The sequence below is a fragment of the Struthio camelus genome, chromosome 4 (assembly GCF_040807025.1).
Source record: "Struthio camelus isolate bStrCam1 chromosome 4, bStrCam1.hap1, whole genome shotgun sequence".
NCBI classification, from domain to species: Eukaryota; Metazoa; Chordata; class Aves; order Struthioniformes; family Struthionidae; genus Struthio; species Struthio camelus.
In genome coordinates this window covers 17,930,840-17,952,049 of record NC_090945.1, presented here as the reverse complement: position 1 = coordinate 17,952,049, position 21,210 = coordinate 17,930,840, and the positions used below count along the sequence as shown (strand labels likewise).

Genomic DNA, 21,210 nt, shown 5'->3' with positions numbered 1-21,210 from the left:
TCCTGTGTGAGCTATTACTGGACTACTTTTATTACAGTCGTCATGTCAACATATGTCTGAGAATGAGCCAATAGGGGATTGCTGTCTGAACAGTTCGTTTAGTGTCCCAGGTCTGGACATACTTATTCTCCCCTCCCTTGTGGTTTTCCTAGTTAAGTTCCTCAAATGGATCTCCTCATATATCTCAGCTCTACCATTATTTCTTTCTTTATGTTCACATACGAGAATGAGAATGGTCTTGTTTCTGTTCTCAGATGTGCCTGACTTAAAAGTATTAACGCTTTAGCAAGAAACTCCTTATCAGAATGCTATTTGCTTTGCAGTTGCCTGAAAGGTCTTTAAGTGTTCTCTGCGTAATTAGCTTGAGCAGCAAAGGGTGGAAAACAGGTCTGAAACCTCAGCTGTGAGGTGCAAATGTTGTAACTGCCACTTCTCAGTGTACGTTAATTGAGCTACAGAGCTAAAAGCGTATGCCGTTCATATCACCTTCCAGATGAAGACTGAAAAAGCTGTTGTGAAAGGGATCCCCGTTCAGTTTAACTTGCACCGTATCTGGAGCTGCCTTCCGCGTCTTGCTATGAGTCATTTAACTTTCACTGCCTGGCAGTCTGGAGCCGGCAGTGTTGAGCACGTCAACCAGCAGGGGATGCCGGCAGTGCGCAGTGGTCCAACCCTTTTCCTTCACCAGCGAAGCGCATTACCTCAATCTTGTGTAGCCTTTTGCACCCCAGGCCTTACCCCTGTATATATTTCCACTTCAGAGTTAGGTCTTTCAGTTCTGAGCCACCAAGGATGCTGTAGGCGTTTCTTGCTTTGTCTTAGTGAATGTGGTATTTTTCGCTCTGGCACTTGGCATCTGTAGCCTTTTGTTTTAATCAGCACTTTGTTTTAATGCGTTTTGAGTACGATCTGTAAACGCGTGTAGCCTCACTTTCTTGTAGTGGTAGTACTTGACACTCTACAAAACGATCGTTTGTTTTAGGTTGGGAATTTGAGCAGTGCTTGAACTCGGAAAAGACTTCTCGATGTAGATGATGGAGCTTATTTTAATGGTGTACATAGTGTTTTTAGTGGATTATCATGTGAGGAAGAACCATGACATATCTGAACGCTGCCTGTTCTAGAAGCGAGTGCTATTAGTTTGTAACGCATGTTACTTTTATGATAAAAGGTTCCTGTCGTATAGATCTTTGCACCCTTTCTAGTAACTTGTAGAAGATAATCAACTTTTATCAAATTTTGCTTTTAATTATTGGATCATATTTCGTCCCGATGAACAGTTGTTTTGAGGATTAAGCCTTTCTCAGTGGGTGTTTGGGTGACAGTCCCACCACAACTTTGACTGCCCATGAGTGAAGAGCAGCTTGACTGAAGGGCTTATAGGGGACCCTGTGGTTGGTATAATTTCACATATTGTAAAAGTATTTAATAAGAATATTTGAGCAATGGAGAAAACCATTGAAATGTTAAACTAATTTTACATTGTTGAGCACAAACCACTCCTGAAATCAAAAGCAAATGTTATAGTCTGTAAAGACTATTGAAAGCAATAGTCAGGAGCTAGGATTTCATGTTACTATTGGTTGCATCTTTATAGCTTCTAGAACACGTTTTCCCCCCAAACAAACATTAGTTTACTGTGCTGCTTTGAAAGCTGACTATGACTTACAATATATTTCTAACGTTAAAAAAAAAAGCCCATAATCACATGCAGTCTTTATCAACTGATTTAGTTTCTCCCAAATGGCTTTTACTCTCTCACTTTTGAAGAACTACTATACTAATATTCTGTATACCAGCCCACTGTCAGTGGGTGCTGAATGAGCTGTGCAATTTTTTCCCATATTACTTTTAAGCGATAACTTTTTTGTTTGCTGAGTAGTGGTTTGAAGTATTGAGTGCATGCAATTCAGCCTTAAGTTTACTGCCACTCTCCTTTCATGAGAAACAGCCAACGCCCAAGTACATGAGCACTACTTCTTTACCTTTAAAACCCCACCCTAAAAAGCACTCATGCTAAAGTCTTTGTGCATCTGTAATTCAGCAGCTGTAATGTTTTCCTTTAATTCTAATTTGTAAGGTGATGAGTAGAAAGGTGGAACGGCCGGAGCGCTGATTAGGGACAATGAACGTACATGCACCTCTGGAATATTTAACGCCACAGCTCATAAGTAATAGGTTGTAGAGACAGCGTTATAATTCCGTGTTCATGTACACATACATGGACAAGCTAGTATGTCAGGTACCGCTGTATTTGAAGTTGTCACTGTTTTCTGAGCGGATGAACTGTGTGGCCATGAGTTTTGTTAATGGGGAAAAAAAATCGACTCTCTTGCATTTTCTTTCTCCTCTCTCTTATAAAGAGCATGCTAGGTTTTAGTTTTGGATCTGGTTAAGGAGGAAAAGAAGGCTAACAGGATTTACCTAACATCTCCGTTCTTCTTTAATGCCTGCTACACCTTCTGCCTTGACACCCCACATCCACCTTAGTTGCACTTTGGCACACAAGTGAACCAGAGAGTAACAGGAACCACTCGCTGCGAAACTTGCCAGCCAAGATCGGTGAGAGAGCAGCAGAAGCAAGGAAAGGTTACTGAATCTTTTTTCAAACTTAAGCTTTAGGAATGGTTATAGATATGAGCTAGAGGGGTATTTTCAGGTGCGGAAGCAGTTACTAGGCATTGTCTAGCCAGCAGGCACTATAAAAGAGCAGCAAGCTTGTGTGAAACCACTTATTTTATAGTAAGTCTAGTCCATGAATCCTTGTCCTTGGGAAGTGGTATGATGGGGAGCTTTTGCTAGGCTCTGGCACTGAACGCGACTTCTTTTCTGTAGTGTCAGCATATCAGTGATCCACCCAGTGCTCCAGCTGAAAAGGAAGTCTCTTCCCAGTCTTTCCCATCCCTGGGGTTTGCCATATAGGATCAGACTAGATTCATTTATTATGTACCTACTAGGGTTGTATGCTCGCTCTTTCTAAAGACAGAATCCAAGGTTAAGAGCTACGCAATGACAGGATGGTGAGGAAATCCCCTTCTGACCCCGAGCAGTTGACATATGCTCTGAAAATGAAGGCTTACGGTATATTTTCACAAAGCAATGCCAAGTAGTTTAAAGAAGTAAGAGCTGCTTATTTAAAGCTTTTTTTAAAGTACTTGTTTCATACTTTTGTATGTTTCCATGCTTATGATATGTACAGTGTGTGTTTTCTTTAAAAAAAAAAAAAAAAAGCCATTAGATAAGCTTCATGCTCAAAGTACCAAATAGTGCAACATTTGCAACGAAAACCTAAGGGCTCTTTCCATTTTATTTTACTGCCAGATAGTATACTTTTGGATAGATGTGTTATAGACTTGAAAAGATCTGAGTTTTGTTTTTTGTTTTTTTTTGTTTGTTTTGAGTCTTGTAGCCTATTGCTCTCTATGGTCTATGTTGACTAAAACCAGATTATTTGCCCCTCTTCCACTTGTATTAATCATTAGATATCACATCGTTCTTCTGCGGTAAGAGAAAATAAGTGTCTTGATGGGAGACCTTCTGTATTGTTTACCGCTTTGTGTATCTTTGTTCATGTTTCTGCTGGAAAAGAAAGTGATTGCTTAGCTCCCTTCTCTTGGTTCTCCAGCATAAATTCTTTTTTAACCCCTTCAAGCAGGTGTTTGAGGGTTTCACCATCATAATTATAGTTAAGGTAGAAAGACTAATGCATATTGGGATCACACTAAAACCACACAGTTTTATTCAGTCTGGGTTTCCAAAACGAATAAATTCATTTTGTATGATGGCTCAGGTGATGCTATCTATGCCTTGGAACGCTATAGTCACCCTCTATTTCTGGAATGGCCGTAATGAATAGGAACATGAGCACAATACCCAGTCTTTAATCTGCTAGGGATTAAAGAGAATTAGACAGAATCTCTAGTTTGCATGCTTAACCCTTAAGTGGATACCCTCTTTCAAAGGAGCAGCAGATGTGCTAGGGACCAATGGTGCTAACATGTGTACAATCTATGAGAAATGAGAGGGTAGCAGTTTGGGAGTTGGTCAGTTGGACTATTTATTTAAAACATTTAGAAGACATTTAAGTTCATAGCTTCCAAGGAAGGAAGAAAATAGTATAATTTTAAATCAAAGATTGCACACGCAGTGGCATTAGATGCCATCAGGAGCCAATCTGTGCATAGGGACCCCTTGCCTCTTTAGTACTGCTACAGGTGTAGGTGGAAAACGGTAAGGGACTGGATACATCCGTTCTTAAAATAAAATTGGTTTATTTCAATCAGATGTTCATCTTGCCTGCCCTGTCTGTCTCAACCAGTGCCTTTCCTTTGTTCCAGCTTGACTTTCTCTGGTCTAGCCAGTTCCTCTGGGTTGCAGCTGTACAGATTAGACTGCCTGCATGCCCACCCTGCCTTTTCTTGATTTATACAGTCCTCAGCTCCAGCAGCTCAGCCCCTGCTGTTTACCCAGCGCACGTTTTTGTTGCGTTGGCACCTGTTCTTTTCGTTATCCTGTTTTGTGGCTTCACAGCTCAGTCCAGCCTCAGTCCTTTGGCTCAGCTTGCTTTGGGTATCTGAAGTCCCGCGCCACATGGGTCTCTACTTGACCTAAGAGCGAGATGGAGGTATTCCAAAAAAAAGTTTCCTCCGCTGCATGTGTCCAGTGCAGAGCTCCAAAAACCCCGAGTAAGAAAGGGAAGGTGATCCCTACTACGAGTACCGGAATATGTCTGGGTGTAGAGTCGCTGGAGTGCTGTGATTCCCTGGTGCTGTGTGCGCCAGGTGCCAGCCTGGAGCCACGTGGTACCGTAGGGGTTACGTGTGGCAAAGCCTGGCAACATATGGCCTAGGCCTAATGTCACTTTGTCCAAGAAGTGGAATGATGTGGTTTGGTAGGGCAAAGCATTTAAGGTATTATTTTTTTCTAACCAATCTGGGTAACAACGCAGAGCTTTGAATTTAGTAAGAGAACCCGAAACACTTTAGATAGTAAAAGACATACCAGATAAGTATTTACCAGTATTATAAGCACGAACAATGGAGCACTCCTTGTGTTCATGCTACTTATGAATGATTTTGTGTTTTAGTGATACATGCTACATTAATTGTGGCTTGGCAAAGGGAATTACTTATGAAACATTTGAGAAAACAATGAAAATCTGCCTCCTTGTCAAAGTTCCAAAGCCAATTTTTTTCTTAGTGCTGGTATTATTGATTCTGAGAAATGGGTAATTCTTTAACTTATTGCTGTCACTTGCACTCGTCTGAAAAGAAGCTGTGAGCTTTCCGTGAATTTGAGCAGAAGATGAATGTGACCTGTGTCAAAAACTGTTCCAAACCAACTTGTGCTGTTTCAGATAGTTCAGGTTGTCCCTATTTTCATCAGTTTTCATTTCTTTGACTGTCTTGCTAAACACTCTTACTATTTAGAATTTTTCATTTCTTTATTTTTGAAGCCTTATGAAATGACCTTACATGCAAAAATGCACAATTTCTGTTAAGTTGCTAGATCTTTAAAAACAACATTCTTTATTATGGAAAAATATTATTTTTTTCATATATCTCTAAGGCAAACATTAGGAATAATTTCTCAAAAGCAGCGAAAACTTTTCACATGCTTAATTTTGCCAGGTATTAAATTCTTCATAAAAACCTCTGAATAATTCTTAGGTTCTATTGATGTTAATAAGCAAGTATTTTTCCAGGTAAAATGATATATCCCAGTTTACTAGAGTGCAGGTTTCTTTCTACGCTTTAGTGTTACATGAGGCAATCAGTGGCTGCTCATTAAGTTAAAGAACTTACTTCAGACCTTGGTCACCAGAGTTCGAACGGTCTTGCTATCTACAGGTATCATCATTAGCTTTTCTGCGATAAAACTGTGTTGTTGCTGACTCCTTAAATCTTTCTTTGGCTTTTTCCTGTGTGTTTCTTGACCCTCCAGCCAGCCAGTCCCACACCCCCTCAGAGGATGTTCATACCTTTTCAACTGATGGAAGGAGGCTCCAGACCCTTTCATGGTCTCTTTTAAGAGGTTGAATATTGTTGAAATACCTTTTAAGGGTTGTTCCCTCCTTCCTCCCTACCTCCCCCCCCCCCCCCCAAATAATAAACTGTCGGTTTAGCTGATATGAAAGCAACCTCTTGGCATGACAGTTATACTGGTCTAGTTTGTTTTAACTGTGTCTAGACTAGGGAGTAGCATTACGGTTAACTCAGTTGGGTTTGTTACCAGTATAATTTTGTCTGTGCAAAACCTGTGTGTAGACAAGCTCTAATACTCTAGGGCTCTAATTAAAAATGAAATTTATTGCAAATAAAATTGAAGTAAAACAAAGAGTTTTCCTAACATACTTGTAGGCAAGAAATGTGATGCCAGATCAGTATGGTACATCATATGACCTGCTTCAGTAAATTTATAGCCTTACTTTGCTTTGCCAAGAATAATACCAGATATGTTAGGGAAACTGTGTCTTTGTTTTACCATGATGTTTCTCTCTATTCTAATAAATCTTATTTTTAATTAGACCCCTTAGTCTAGACTGTCAGCCAGGTTTGTTTTTGTAGTGATCTATTTTTGTTTACTTCCTCAGAGCAATAACATACCAAAAGGGTAGTTGAGCAGATGGAGACTGATAGCTGTGATTATGCTGTAAAAATACATATATTCACATTAGTTAATGCAAAGGAATTTCAGGGAACCTCTTGTAGAAGTGGTAATTTATGTGCCAACAGCTATGCAAAAAAATAATGCAAAGGAGCGTTTGTCTTGGTATTTAATGTTCTGCAGTCTTCACACATACACACGCTGTTAATAGGCTGTTGCTCGTATTGACATAGTAATCTTGAATTCATCTGTAAGGGTTCTCCTGGACTTAACGCAGCCGTTCAGATCGCCAGAGAGAAGGGCGTTCTGATGTTACCTGGTAAAAACATTGAGCAGAATCTAAGGTTTAGATGGATGGGTGGAGCTGTGAGGGAGGGCTGCTTTTGGAGAAGAGCGTCTTCGGCAGAGTAGTTTTTGAGATGTGCCGTGTACCCAGTATGGAAAGTATCGTCAGCATTAACATGAAACTAAGTTGTTGTTTCAGCTATTGACATTATTCAGGCTCACCTAACGGCCAGTTACTCTCACAGAGGTACATGCGCTTGTAAAAATAATGCTCTCCTCGGGCAATCAGTTGAATGTACTCAGAAGAAAACCAAACTGCCAAACATCGCTACCGTTTTCTTTATAGCGTCTACCTGTGCTTTTTCCAGTGCTCACAAGGTACCCGTGTGTTGGCTGCTCTCAAGCAGCAGTCAGGCCCTAATTTGCCATTACAAGCAGAAGTGTGTGACGGCGAGGGAAAGGGGGCAGTGTGACTCAAGGCTATGGTGTGCTTTCCCTCTTTCTGCTGTTCTTCTGAATCCCCTAAAAGCAAGGGAGGACACAATTGCTTCTTGCCTAGTACCTGTGGCATAAAGTACTTGATGAAGGTTCATCCCAAAGTAGTTGCACAAAAGTTGTCCTGGGTGTGGAGCATCCCACAAAGGCTATGTTACGGCGTAGCATGTCCCCAGGAACCTGAAATCGGGCACGTTCTTGATAAATAAGGCATCGGAGAAAGAATAAAAAAACTACTGTTTCAAGGGCTGATGGTGGTAGGCAACTTCTGGGTCTCTCCTCCTGCTCCAGCAAGGTGAAAAGTAAAGTCAGTCTCCATCTCGCAGAGGCCAGGGCTTTTGTGCTGAGAACTGTACAGCGCAGCCCAGCCTGCTGCGCCCTGTTGGCATGGAGCATGCTGCTCCAGTATTTTTTGCTGCTGTCGTTCATCTGGGAAGCCTCTATTCAGTTTAATATATTGCACGTTCATACCCTCTCCCATTGTCAAGCTATTTTAACTTCAGAGGGATAATGGTGCAACTTACTTCTTATTTAACTGTGTATGAATGGCATTGATGAAACTGATGAGCTGGAGTCTGTGAGCATCCTACAAGGTACTTGTGACTCGTTTCCAGGCCCCTAGTTGGAGTATTTCATATATATGTATGTATATATTTACTGAGATAGCTTATTAGTGTGGACCATAATAATCACTCCTGCTGACTGAGATTAAGAGCGGATTTATGAAGTGTGCTGCAGGAACGAATGAATGACAGTGCCTTTCATGACTTGGAGTTTTGTTGCTGCGCCGCCTCGGAGAGGTGAGGTGGGACGAGCGCCCCGGGGAGCACCGCCGCACGCCTGCGTCGCGCGCTTGGGAGCAGGACCTGAATGCACGTGTACAGTTTTTTATCAGATGTCAACTGTAAAACTGCCCTGAGCCGATTCACAGCTCTACTTTGATATCGCTGCTAACAGGAATTTAACATCTACCATGAAGAGAAAAACGAAGAAAATAGTTTTCACCTAGTGAGCTGTGCTTATTGGTTTCAGTTATAAAATCCCTTAAAGCTTTTCCTGAAGGTTTCCTTTGCAGGTATATTCAATTTTAATGCTTTTGAAGCCTTTTCAAGATTTTTTTTTTTAATTAAAATATGAATGAGTATATTTACTGAAATTTGTATTCATTCTTTTTTGGTTTGTAGCCAGAAAGTATACTAGTTTTATTTCTGGTAGTTGCAACATTTCTTGAAGTTTAATCCCTGGGAAAGCTATTAATTTGGAGAATGTGTATATGATGTTTCACCTACCCAGATCTGTAGTTTTCTTTTTGATTTATATCCTGCTTGTGTGGAATTAATTTAAATAGCATCCAAAACTAGATAATGCTAAATTAAACTCGGCGATAGCAATTGGCTATCGAAACAAAGATTTGATGTGTAGCGACTGGAGAGAGAAAATATCACGTTCATGTCACAAGGTACATAGAGAGGAACACAAATGCTACTTAAAACTTTAGGCTAAAGGTGTGGGTTTGCCACAGGCACTGTATTTGTGGAAATATGTAATTATGTTTTCTTCATAGTGTACCAGGAGATGAATTGTTCCTTGGAGAACCAGAGAGGAAACTCTATGGGGTGAAGGCTGTTCATGTAAACTCCTTTTGGATCATTTTTTGATTAAATTAAGAGAATTCTACTGAAATAGTTGAGAGGAATAAAAAAGATGTCTGAGCTATGGTATATGTCTGTAGTATATCTGCTTAAAGCTTGGTATTTTCCACAGAGGTTTTTTTGTATCACATTACATTGCAGGTTCCCTGGTGCTTTTCCCCATTCCACATTCTTTATTCTTTTCAATGCAACAGATCTCTTTAATCCATCAAAATGTCATGCTGTCTGAAATATGAAGACATGTTGCAATTACAAGACTGGGAGCAGAAGGCGAAGTCTGTAGTTTATTGCACTCTTAGTCTTTAGAGACCTGCATCTGTGTTTATGTGTATATTTACTTAAATCACTGTTTTTTTTCCTTGTGTTTTTTGTGGTGGGGGGTGGTTTTGCATAGCCTCATTCTGTTCCCTTTAAGTCAATGGAGTCTTTATCCCTGTGTTTGGGAAAAGAATTTGGGCCTTCCTGATTTCAGTGAACAAATAAAGGAAAATCTAGGTTTTAACCCTGGTAGTGTTATGTCAGGTGATCTGAAAGTTAATTTGTGGTTGTGGTGGTCTTATGGGAAAGAGAGGTCTTCCTTCCACTGTGCTTCTCGAGCAACGCTCTCAGCTCGTGCATTTCTAACTTGCAGAGAGTCACAGTTTGCTTTATTAAGTGTAAAATTCTTGCACCAAGTGATTCCTATGATCAGCACTGAGAGTTGCACTACTTTTATCATCTGTTTGTTTCTCTGCGCAGTGTTATCAAGTAGTGGGGTTGCAGTTACTCACTATAAGGTTAAGTGATCATGTGGAGATCATAATTAATTAAACATAAGCAATGATGCCTTATTATTTTAAGTCCTGCAACTGACAGATTTAGCACACTACTTGACCCATGTACTGACGGAGAAAGGAGGAAGTGGGAGTGAACATTTTCTTTACAGGGCAGGATGATATTGGGTAGGAGAAAACTGCGCACACGCCTGCCAAAATGCTTGGATCAAACTAAAGGAACACAGATGGCTGAGGCTGATAAAGGTGTCTCTTATTGTGTTGTTTTTTTTTTTTTTCTTCTGCGCAGTACTGTTTTGAGTTTGTGTATAAGAGAGAGGTAGGAAGGGAGGAAGACGACTACATGAATATGTTTATTTTGATACATTTTATAGTTCAAGGAAAGTTGTATTCAATAATCCTGTATGTCTGTGCTCAGTAGGAAGATGCACATTGTGGAGCAAAGCCCTCCTTTTAGGTTTTTATAACAAAAGAATATGTCCTTAGGGACTTATTTTGCAGTTCCAAGTCATGCTGTCTGACCTTCGGTTCCTAGCTGCTAACACAAAAAGTTAGATTGTCATGCTGGAAGCAACCCGTACGAGTTTGACTGGGGAAGTCTGAAAGTACACAGGCTCTGCAGCCAGCTCCGGCCAGCTCGTGGTCAACCTAAGAGCCAGCTCTCCTCTTACCCGGCCCCGTATGTCTCCTTGTTGCGCAGGTTTAGCGTTGCCCTGACTGTTTGTTTTACGCAACAAGTGTGTGTGTGTGTGTGTATACGCATTTACACGCCTGTGTAAGTAGTATCTTGTCCCGCAGAGGAGGTGGTAGGTAGGACCGTCTGCAGCTTGCTTGGCCCAGGCGGAAGCCAAGACGCTGCAGAGCAGGGATGTTTAGGGGAGCTGGTAAGGGAAGAGCAACTCCTGTCCCTACTCTATCTGAGCAAAGTCCAGTTCTTTGTAGCATTTCTGTTAGCTTTTCCATGGTAGAAATCAACCAGTCACCACCCCTAAAAATACCATTTCTGAGCTTTGAAGCACAAATAAGTCATTTTTGCCAGAAGTGGCTGTCCAGATAGGTTGGATCTGTTACCTCCAGAAGCAATGCCATTCATCAGCGCAGAACTGATGAGAAGGGAGCAGAAACACCACCTTTTAGTCTTGCTCTATTAAAGCAAAGTCTTAGAACAGGCAATTTCTTTAAAAGGCATTAAGAAAGATTCTTGTTTTGTAAATGATGGCACTGAAATTTTCCTGCTAGTGACAGCTGGAAATCCACAGGATACTCTTACTAGTGAACATGAAAGAAAAATGGTACTTTAGACTTCATGGCAAGGCAAATCAATTTCATATAGAATATGTTCTTCAATTTGCAGTCATTAAGTTGATGTTGCTGATTTTCATAGAAATGAATATATTCAAAACACAGTTGCAAAGTCATCCTACTAATGGTATACTGTAACTAGAGACCAAATATTATCCCCAGCAGTATTATTTTGGTCAATGGTCTTCTAAATGCTCTTTTCTTCCTTTCTTGATTGTCCCACATATGTTTTTAGAACAGATGCTGAAATAATCTGTTTTTGGCCATGCAAAGCCACCCAGAATTGAGGGAGACAACATTTTGTTCTAAAACTTGATATCAAATGAATGTGCTTTCTGATACCTTGACGTCTCACGTGTGCAAACATTCTAGTCTGTAAATAGAGCATGTTATTATGACTGTTAATTGTAGCTACTACTATAAAAATTGGGAAATAAATGCAGCTCAGCCATGTGCCTTCTGAAAAAAGCCATTCATGTGTGAGGCAGAAAGGATATATTTTCATGGAAAAAAGCAGGATTGTTATTAGAGCTCTGGCTCTGTAAAGGACTTACGTTCATAAGAATCTGGAGTTTGTAAGAGAGAATTATTGCAAACAGTGGGCTGGATTTTCTTTTAGTCATACGAGTTTTTCCATTGCTGTAACTGTATTTTTTTAATGGAATTAGTCTTCATTTACATTGGTGTAACCAAGCAGAAAATGAGGCCCAGAGTAAATCAGAAAAGCTTCTACTTATGCGAATTAAAATCTGTATTAAAAGTGACACAGGATAAACACTAAACATTTCTTTAAGAAAAAATTTGTCTTTGTTAAGGAAATTAAAAAAAAAAAAGCATTCTACTGTCTATAATTAGGCCCTTTACATGGATGAAACCAGTAAAAAGGAAAATAAGGCAATGGTATTAGCGTAATACTCTCTTGAGAAGAACTAGTGATAAATTGTAGTACTAGGGAGGCTACAGTGCAACTTAGTAGAGAACATTTCTATAGAAACCTCAGTCAAGAAGTCAATTAAACTGTAGAAACTCATTAGTAAACATATGTAGGGCCCATTGCACACATGCACACATAATTTAAAAATATGTACATTTATCTAGTATTAAAGCGCTTTTCATCATCGCATAATTTTAAAAAGACAAAAATTAGCTTCTCATCTGACAAGTCAGAGGTTTGGTACTCAAATATTTGCATAAGCTGGAAGAAGGAATGAAAGGCCATTTTAAGTGGTTTAGTGGGACTATATTAAGTTTCTCTTTAAAGAAAAGAAAAAATCTATTACCAATAGATATCACATCACACTTGAGAGAAGCAAAGAACAGGAATAAAAAGTGCAGCACTAAGGGTTGTGTTGATATTTCTACCTACATAATCTTAGGGGTTTTTCTATCTCAATGAAAACATTATATAAAATAATATTTCAGAGGAGAAATAGAAGAATGGGTTTCTTATCGCAGAAGGACTTTAAAATGTTATCATTGAGAAATTTGTTGTGTGCGTGCATAAAGACCTAAATATAAAATCCTGCTCCTCTAACTCATCTGGCTCGTTCCTTGAAGACCAGGAGGAGCACTAGTGTAAGGCAGATAGGATTTGACCTTTTGATAACACTGAGACTCTTTGCAGGCCACATCTCAATTTGCAGGAAAATAAAAGATTTCCCAACTAAAATAAAATGGACTCTTTACTAAAATGAGGAATTCTTGAAAAAATGTTTATATGTTCACTTGGTCGAGAGGAACTCTGCTGAGGCAAATCTGAAAGGTTATTTTTTCCCTTTTCGTTGCCCTCAGGACCCGTGGTCCTTTTGTTTGAGATGATAGTGAGCTTTGGAGACGTTTGCAAGCTCTCATCCTAAGCAAGGTTCCTCTTAGTGTTTGCTTTGCGTGGTATCCGTAGCATTGTGGCTTGGGTATTTCTCTGTTGTTTGGCTCTCCGGATGTGTCTCGCGCTTATGGCTCAATTCAGATCATGCAACTTTATCTTTTTGAGGCTCTAGGCCAGTTGTTCAGCCATCCAGCCTCTCCTTGACAAAGGATGACGGATCCCCCAGAGACCCTCCTTTTGAGGGGAACGGGCAGGGAAAGGCACCCATCTGTCGCGGGACAGGAGAGCACCCTCTCAAGACGGCCTCTCTGGCACAGCGGGGACCTGCGCACCTTAAAGCAGACGCAGTGAGTCCCATCGGAGATGTAAGTTTCTATTTTCATCACAAATAGCAAACAAATGCTTATAGCACTTTATAAGCCGCATTGGTGTTTCCAGCTCTAGTTTATTATGGCCTCCATATTCAACTGCAAGTTGAAGTGCATGAAATAGGCTATATGTTTAACTGTTGGAAATATTTATCCAAGTTTACGTGGTAATTTTCTCTTTAAAAGAAGGACAGTTTATTAATGAGTCTTTCTTTCTTTTTCATCTAAGTTTTATGGGAAATAAATGCTTTTAATAGGCTGAAAAATACTGTTTTCTAGCACTCCAAAAGACAATTTAACATGATTGTAACAAATACCTAGGCATTTTTATCTCTTCATTTAAAAACTTGAAGTCTAGTATTTAGAATAAAGGATTTTGGAACAGAAACATTGCATTAGAGTTCCTTTGTGACTCCCACAGACACTGATTAATTGGGACAGTCAGCATGGCGTTCTTCTAAAAGAAAAAGCCTAATGATTAACTAAGTCTTTTTTGTCCCTCCCACTGAGCATATTAAATGCCTGTAAAAGAATGTAGAAATGAGGAACTTAAAGTTGGTTTTGTGCACAATAGAAATGCAGCTGAATATTTCACAATATGCTATATATAACTAGAAACATTAATTTCCATGTGATAGCTGTCAAGATCTGAGTATAATAACGTATGCTCCAAGTCATTTGGTGTTTTTGGACAGAAAGCTGCCATTCTCCCAGAGGTGTAGATAAAGTAACACCTCTGCTGGACAACTTACCAACAGTTGTTTTTACGTGTGTGGCAGACTTTGGCATTGAAAACCAGGAGTTTGATAAGTTATTGTAGATTCTAAGCCGATTGCCTTTGCGCTAGCTTGACGTTTCTGAAAGCTTAGTGGGAAGCAATGAGACTCGAGACATGCCTGCTGTCAACATGCAGATCCTTTCATTGGTGTCATCTAGGGAAATAAGAGATCTGTACTACACGTAACAGAATTGCAAGTCACCCGTGGCACAGACTGCCATGTTCAACTCGAAATCCCATGATGGTGGTGACAACCAAGAAATGGTTTTCACATGCAGCAACATGCAATTAAACATCTCTTGAATGGTATCTACAGAATATTCATTCACTTACCTAGCTCAAAGTTTGACTCAGTCATAATTGCATTTTCAAACTAGTGATATATGAAACTTGTGCATATGCCTTTACAAAAATGTTCTTGATACTTGTTATATCAAAATTTCTCTTATCTGTCTCTGCATATAGGGATTTTAGCTTTATCTAAAGGGATAGTTGGAGGACAGCTGACCTTCTGTCGTGTTTTAGGAAATGCTTTGCTTTCACATTGTACAAACCGTATTCCAAATTATGTAAGTATGCCTCCTTCATGTAACAGAAGCAGCAGAGTCGAAGTGCCCTCAGGAGGGAACGGGAATGTAAGATTTGTTGAGAGAGAGTCAATGGATTGAATTGGAGTCACTGAGAACAGCCCAAGATGCATAACAGATGCAAAACTTTCAGGGATATAATAATATGTGAGGCACTGTAGTTGGTTTTGCTCTTGTTCGGTGAAATCAGCTGTCCTCTCTCTGGTCTTAATTTCTGTCAAGACTGCTGGTTTACAGTCTAGACATTTAATCTACTCCTCTGGGGAAGAATTTTCCTTGTATTAGCTGATAGCACTTTGTAAATTGCTGTGTTTTTTCCCAGCCATGTGAAGGATAATATCAGGGTGTAGCTATATGATTTGTCACAACCTTGAAAATACTACAGTTTATGCAACATTGTGGTCGTCTTGAATCCCTTTAACAGATGTTGTTTATGTACTGGTGTGAAAGTTACAGCAGGCTGGTGTCAATGTGATGATTTAATTTTAATTTATATATTTTTAAAGTTATACCCTTTGTAAAACTGCTTTGTAAATACGGTTTTTGTGGGATTACACGTTAGTTGCTTGTTAGTGGCTTCCAGATCAATGTGCTCGTCTTACAAATTCTCTAAAAGTAGTTTTTCCTCTAAACTATTATACTCGATCGGGGTGATTTCATTTGCACAGAGGTATCCAATTTGCACATGTCTTACCATTTGAAATTCAGTTTTATCTTTATGGATGCTGAAATTAGTTCTCTTATGGCATGTGAGCAGTGTTATAAAAATTTACAACTTCAAGTTGCAGCCCAACGTATACTTTTGAGGGGGAGTGGTGTTTGTGCTAGAGACTAAGTTTTGTCTGGCTCCACTGGCTTTCTAAAACATTGGTGGGATGATGGTGCAGTGGTGTGATGATCGGGCTGCCTCTTTTCTTTTTTTGAGGACTTAATCTCTTGTGAGGAACGCGAGTTCTGCTCTAGGCTGTTTTTATTTATTTTCTTTTATCGTGATGGTGGTTTTGCTTTCTGAAAGTGGCCTTCACTGCATTTTTTTAGGTCTTTTTCAGAAGAACCTACGTATCATTTTTGAAGGAGAATATTTAAGGATGTGGGCTGCAATTACTTTTTTGGCAATGGCCTATCTGGTTACTGCCCCTCTGCTCTTCTGCCCTCTAGCTGCTCCTTTCTGCCCTTGAGGTGCTCATGTGAGCATCGGCAGAAGCAGTTGAATCAGCATGCTGTAGAATAGCTTGGGAAACTGATCTAGCTGAAAAATAGGCCAGGAAAATAATAATTTTTCCGCTGGGTCAGTTTTCCTAATCCATGTTACAGTGCAGTGATGCAACTGCTTGTGCTAGCTGATGGCAAGGGGCAGCGAGGAACTGGGGATGAAACGCCAGGACCACCAAAGAGGGAGTAACGATGGTTTAAGCGACTACAGTTTCCGGAAATGCTCATCACCTTGATGATTCCTCCCCACCCCAGTGTGTTTTATTACTATTGAAAATTTTACATCTTAGTCTGAGTACTGCTCTCAAAGCTTTTAACAGAGGTGGAAGGTCAGGGCATCTTCAAGGATTTGATTTTGTTCCTGTGTGCCTATTTTGGATGCGAAGGGGTGCCTCTGTAAAGCTTTAGCTTGCTCTGCTCTGAGTAGGAAGGCTGACTGTAAAGCGTATCCTTGAGATAACTGCAGCTTCAGAACATAACCCCATTTTCTGCAGAATGTTCTCTGTACTGTCACTTCCTTCTTTATATTTTTCTAGAGAAACTATTATCTGCCCTTATTTTTTTTTCTTTATAGAGGCTTGTTATCTTTTTCCAGCTTTTTCAAATAGATCTGTCTTTAAAAGCCAGATGGAACATGGTTAACTTCTGGATTGAATTTCTCCTGTTTCGGAGTTGAAAATGCTGTAGCAGTCAGGTTTTTAACTGTGGCGTCGGACTTGCACGGTGGCTTGCAGCCGATCTGCCAAAGAAATAACAAGAAGTGTTACCTAAGGATTACTTACTAGGCAAGCGCTCCCTCACCGCGGATGCAGGCTAGCCTGGGTGAATAGTGGGCTATCGGAACGAGGGGCATGAGCAAACGCAGCCAGAGCCCAGGGCTCCCAGAAGCAATCGGCCTCGTCCATACCGAGGGTTGCAGTGGTCCAGAAAATCCCCGGAGGCACTTGGCAAGTTGCAGAATGGTCTTCCCCGCGCACAGAGCTCCTGGGTATTGGGAGTCCCCATTTAAATACAAATAAATAATAAAAAATTTTTGTTCCCACCCTCTGTGCCGAGGCCACGAGCGAGGGGTACGGAGTCGCTGTATCCGCGTGCAGTGGTACTGGAGGGTGAAGGAAGTTTCCCCAGGGCCTTCCACCGCTGCCTGGCTCACTTTCTCAGCCTTGTGAACTCCTTACTAGAGCAGTTGCTCAGAGTAGACTCAGTCTAAGATAATCTCTAGTGTAAGAATTCAGGATTTGACTCAAGAGGAACACTGGAAAACAGTAAGATGATGAGCCTTTATTTTGGTGGAAAGGTGCTGGTTTTTTTACTGCTCTGCTCTAGTTTTCTCTATCATTGTCTACACCCATGGGTACTTTACTTCTGTGTTAATTTCCAAATGTAGAGTGTTTTTTTTAGTACATAGTCATCGGTATTGTTTTTATTTAACGCTTCATCCTGCTCTTTTACGGGCAGCAGTATTTGATTTATTTCTGTGATTTAATTCTTATCCCTTTTAGATCCATTGAGCCCTTAAAAAAGAAAGAAAAAAAATCTTAACAATAATAGTAGCATTCAAGCTCTTCTATCTTCATTTTGTTCCAGTGCAGTGGTGGATATTCCAAATTCTCCATGGTAATGGCAAAGTATTTCAGAAGCAAATATCTTGCCAGATCTTTGCATTTTCATTACAATTATTGCTAAGGAGAAAGAGTACTTTATCAGACATAGGCTTTGTAGCGCTAGAACACAGATGTTTAAAGCTGATGCAAATTAGTGTTCTCTTTTCACTGCGAGTTTACTGCTGAAGTAGTGCAATTCTTTAAGAACCAAAGACCTTTTCTAAGAAAGACTTCACTGGCATCTCTTTGGTAAGCAAGCAGTGCAATGCATCCCTGGGGTTTCTTACAGGCAGAGCAGAAAGATCTCCTTTACTCTGCCTATTTTGTAACTTGCGGATTATGCGCATTAGCTGTTATCCCATTATATGGTACATTCATAACTTTTCTGTTCAAGTTCTGAAGTAACCCGGTTGCAACTGTATATAGTCCTGCTAACACAACAAGAAGAAGAAAGACCCACAGAGATGCATAGCGGAGTTGGGGGCGAGGGGCGGGGGGCTGAGTGTGTTTGGCTACTGTTAGGACAAGTAATTAACCAAAGATTTTTACTTAAAGCAGTCCAGCATTTCTTTTCTTGTATGTTTACTTGCTGGACTGGTATTCTTAGGCAACTATCTCCTCTCTTTCATTTTAGCGTATCCCCTCTGACTTAAGCCGCAAACAGGGAAATAACTTTTTTTTTTGATGAATGTTCTGCCTAACCTTACCATGGGGCACACAGCGGTTTGTTTCTATGCTGTAAGTCATGTGAAAACAAAGGTTAGAGACTGCAGAGGCTCTCGAAGTTCATCAAAGAACCAGTTGCCGTTCTGTATTGTGGAAAAACAAGTTCCCTAAACTGTGCCCAGAGAGCCTGGTTACTATGATTATTGGATCAAATGTGGAGTGCCCTTGAAAAGCTAATGCAGTGCTCCCTGCTGGAGTGGCTATTGGGACAGATGCTCACCATAGTCAAGCAGCAGTAACAAATACGTTTCTTTTCCTACAGTAATGCTGTATTTTTACTTTGTTTCATTCTCTTACTTAATTTAATCCCAAAATTGAGGTCCTACTTAAGACCTAGTATAAATTAGCCCTTGCAATATTAAACAGTTCTGGGAGCAAGTTATTCTGCTCAGAAAACTTATAGGATGAACAGGCTACTCTTTCAACAGAAATAACTTTTATTTTTGGTGGAGTTTTTTTTGCTTTTTTTAAACTAAACTTTCGTAGATCAAAATAGTTCTTTTTGAATAAAGGGTAAGAATGAATGCAGCACTGTCCTTGTTCAGACTAAATCAGTGAACGTTTCAAATTAAGGTTTTTTAGTGAGTAAACTCCATGAAAGAAGTGATCTAATTAAAAAAAAAAAAGTGTTAAAAAGCTTTCATCTCCAGTGAGATTACTTGCATGAGTCAATCAGAAAACGCTCATCTTTGTCCACTGACACTTAAGAAATTAAGTAGCTTGGAGCTACTCACTAGTAGTAGTTACTTGATACTTGTTTACTTACTGATTGATGCATCTATAATATGTATAATTAATTCCGGGGAAATTATAAGATAGCTACTGATTTGATATTTAAGATTTAATTATTGAACTATATTAGGATTATCCACAGTGAAAAACACTAATGACAATCTTAGTTATCATTAGGAAAACCATGCCTTTTACCTATATAGTACGGTGCAATACCCTATTAACAGTTAGTCCGTCTACCACACTTTGCTTGCAAGGCAATGAAGATTTGTGAGTCTGGGGCAAACATAGGATCCAAGCACAGAATTATGTGTTGGGCAAGTATGAGAATAATGCAAGACAGTGCATGGAATAGTCTGGACTTGAATCTATTTATCAAATGCCAAATTTTTTTTATTAGACTGCTCTCTTCACCAGAGTTTGTTCATTTCCAGCAGCGTTTGGGTGGGAAGAAGGAAATAAGCTATTTCGTGCAAGTCTAAGAGTTGAGCCTAGATTGTGTCATGCTACTTTTGATGCATTATAAGTGTTTTTGAATAAAAGCTGAATTGTTGCTACCTCTTAGATCTCCTTACTCAGTAGCTAAAAGTACCTACTTGGTGCTGATGCATATTAATAACTTGTAAATTAATTAAATCCATATTACTAGATACTGTGCTACTACTAGATATCGTGCTTATAACAGAGGTGGTTCCCACACCAAAAAGCTTAGGAGCCGATATAAAAGAAAGTAAAGTAAAGAAAAGGTCAGTAAACAGGATGAATGGGAACATAATAAACCCTGGTTTCACGGCATCACTTACCATGCCAGTGCTGTGTGGCTCTCAGAGCTTCTATGTGTTTTGAGAAGAAGATGAGAGACAGACGTAGCCCTTTGGTGGTGCACCCAGATTTTTTTGTAGGATGTTTTCCCTCTGCTGCTCCACCCTTGCTGCCTTCAGCCAGAGCAAAGCTTTAAGCAGACAAAAAAAATAATGTTGTGTATTGGAAGACTTTTGCAAAAGGAGGTGTTTGGAGAGGGCAGAGCCTGGTATTTGCAGGTTCCTAGCAGGTGACACAGTGGGTGGAGAGAAGCCCTGCACAGCGTGCAGTGGGAACACAGCAGATGAAAGTATGAATGTGTATGTAGGGATATTTGTGCCATGATGAATGCAACTAGGATAGGTAAGAGGGATGTTAGCGTCACTCGTTAGTACTAGCTTCAGCCTATCAAGAGCATGGGTCTAGTGGGATCTTAGTATATGCTTATCAAGAAGAGCTGCTCATCTTCTCTTGTTTTCAGCACTAACTGAATTCAAGTGTGCAAACGTGCATCTCTGCTGGTTCATTTTGCTGTGCAGGAAGATGTATAAAATAGAAATAAGTGGCTTATTCTTGCTACAGTGTGTTTGTGTCTCCTTATATGAGGAGTAAAGCAATGGTAAAAATTATTTCCATAGAAGTATTTACAAAGACTTGAATAGATGAAACAGGTAGAGGATGCACTAATTAAGATGCAAGATGATGGTGGCCCTAACAACAGTTCTAGCCGTATGAAGGGAGAAACGGCCAGAGCTCGAGGGTGATGAATTGGCAGGAACACCGAGCTATAGGCAGGGTGGGCATGGTATACCTGTGGAGAGAAAACCGAATTGGACATGATGCCTGCTTTATGGACTTGCCTGATAGGAATGGTGATGTCTCGGATGAATGAGTATATTCAATGAACTGGAATTCAGATAACCTTCTGATTAATGATATGACGTTATGTAGATGTTACTTATTTTCAGTGATTGTTTCCAGAGTCTGCCTGTGCCCCCTAAGTCCTGCCTTGGGCCCTCTGATTTAGAATAAACAACATTTCTTGATGAAACTCTTAACGCCATTTGTCCTTATCCTCATGTTTCGTGACTATGATTTGTGGAGGTTAATTTCAAATGAATATTTCAGATCATTTATTTAAAGTTTGTGTGACTTATACAATAACAAATAAGAACAAGTGCTTGGTTGCCCTTTTAGTGGGTTGTTGTAGGTAGTCCTTAAAAGCTTTGTCTTTTTTTTTGTCTTCTGTGAGCCATATCTTATTGTCTTCAGAGTTATAGTTCAGTTGTGTTCTTATGGGCTGCATGGGATTACTAATTTCTTAGAGGCAATGAAGTTTTTCTTATTTAGCTTGCTGTCGACAAGGCTTTTTTAAAAGTAATGCTCTTAGAAGGTCATTTGACTTTTGAGGGTTATTCACTTTGTTAGCCCAAACACTAAAACCTTGTGTCTTTGGGTTCTGAT

The 21,210-nt window shown here is 39.9% G+C and overlaps 1 protein-coding gene across 1 annotated transcript in view; it reads left to right on the top strand.

Annotated features, from left to right (window-relative positions):
- FAT4 (FAT atypical cadherin 4) overlaps nt 1-21,210 on the top strand; it is a 149,589-nt gene that overhangs the window by 5,631 nt on the left and 122,748 nt on the right. The gene's annotated exons all lie outside the window — the stretch shown is intronic.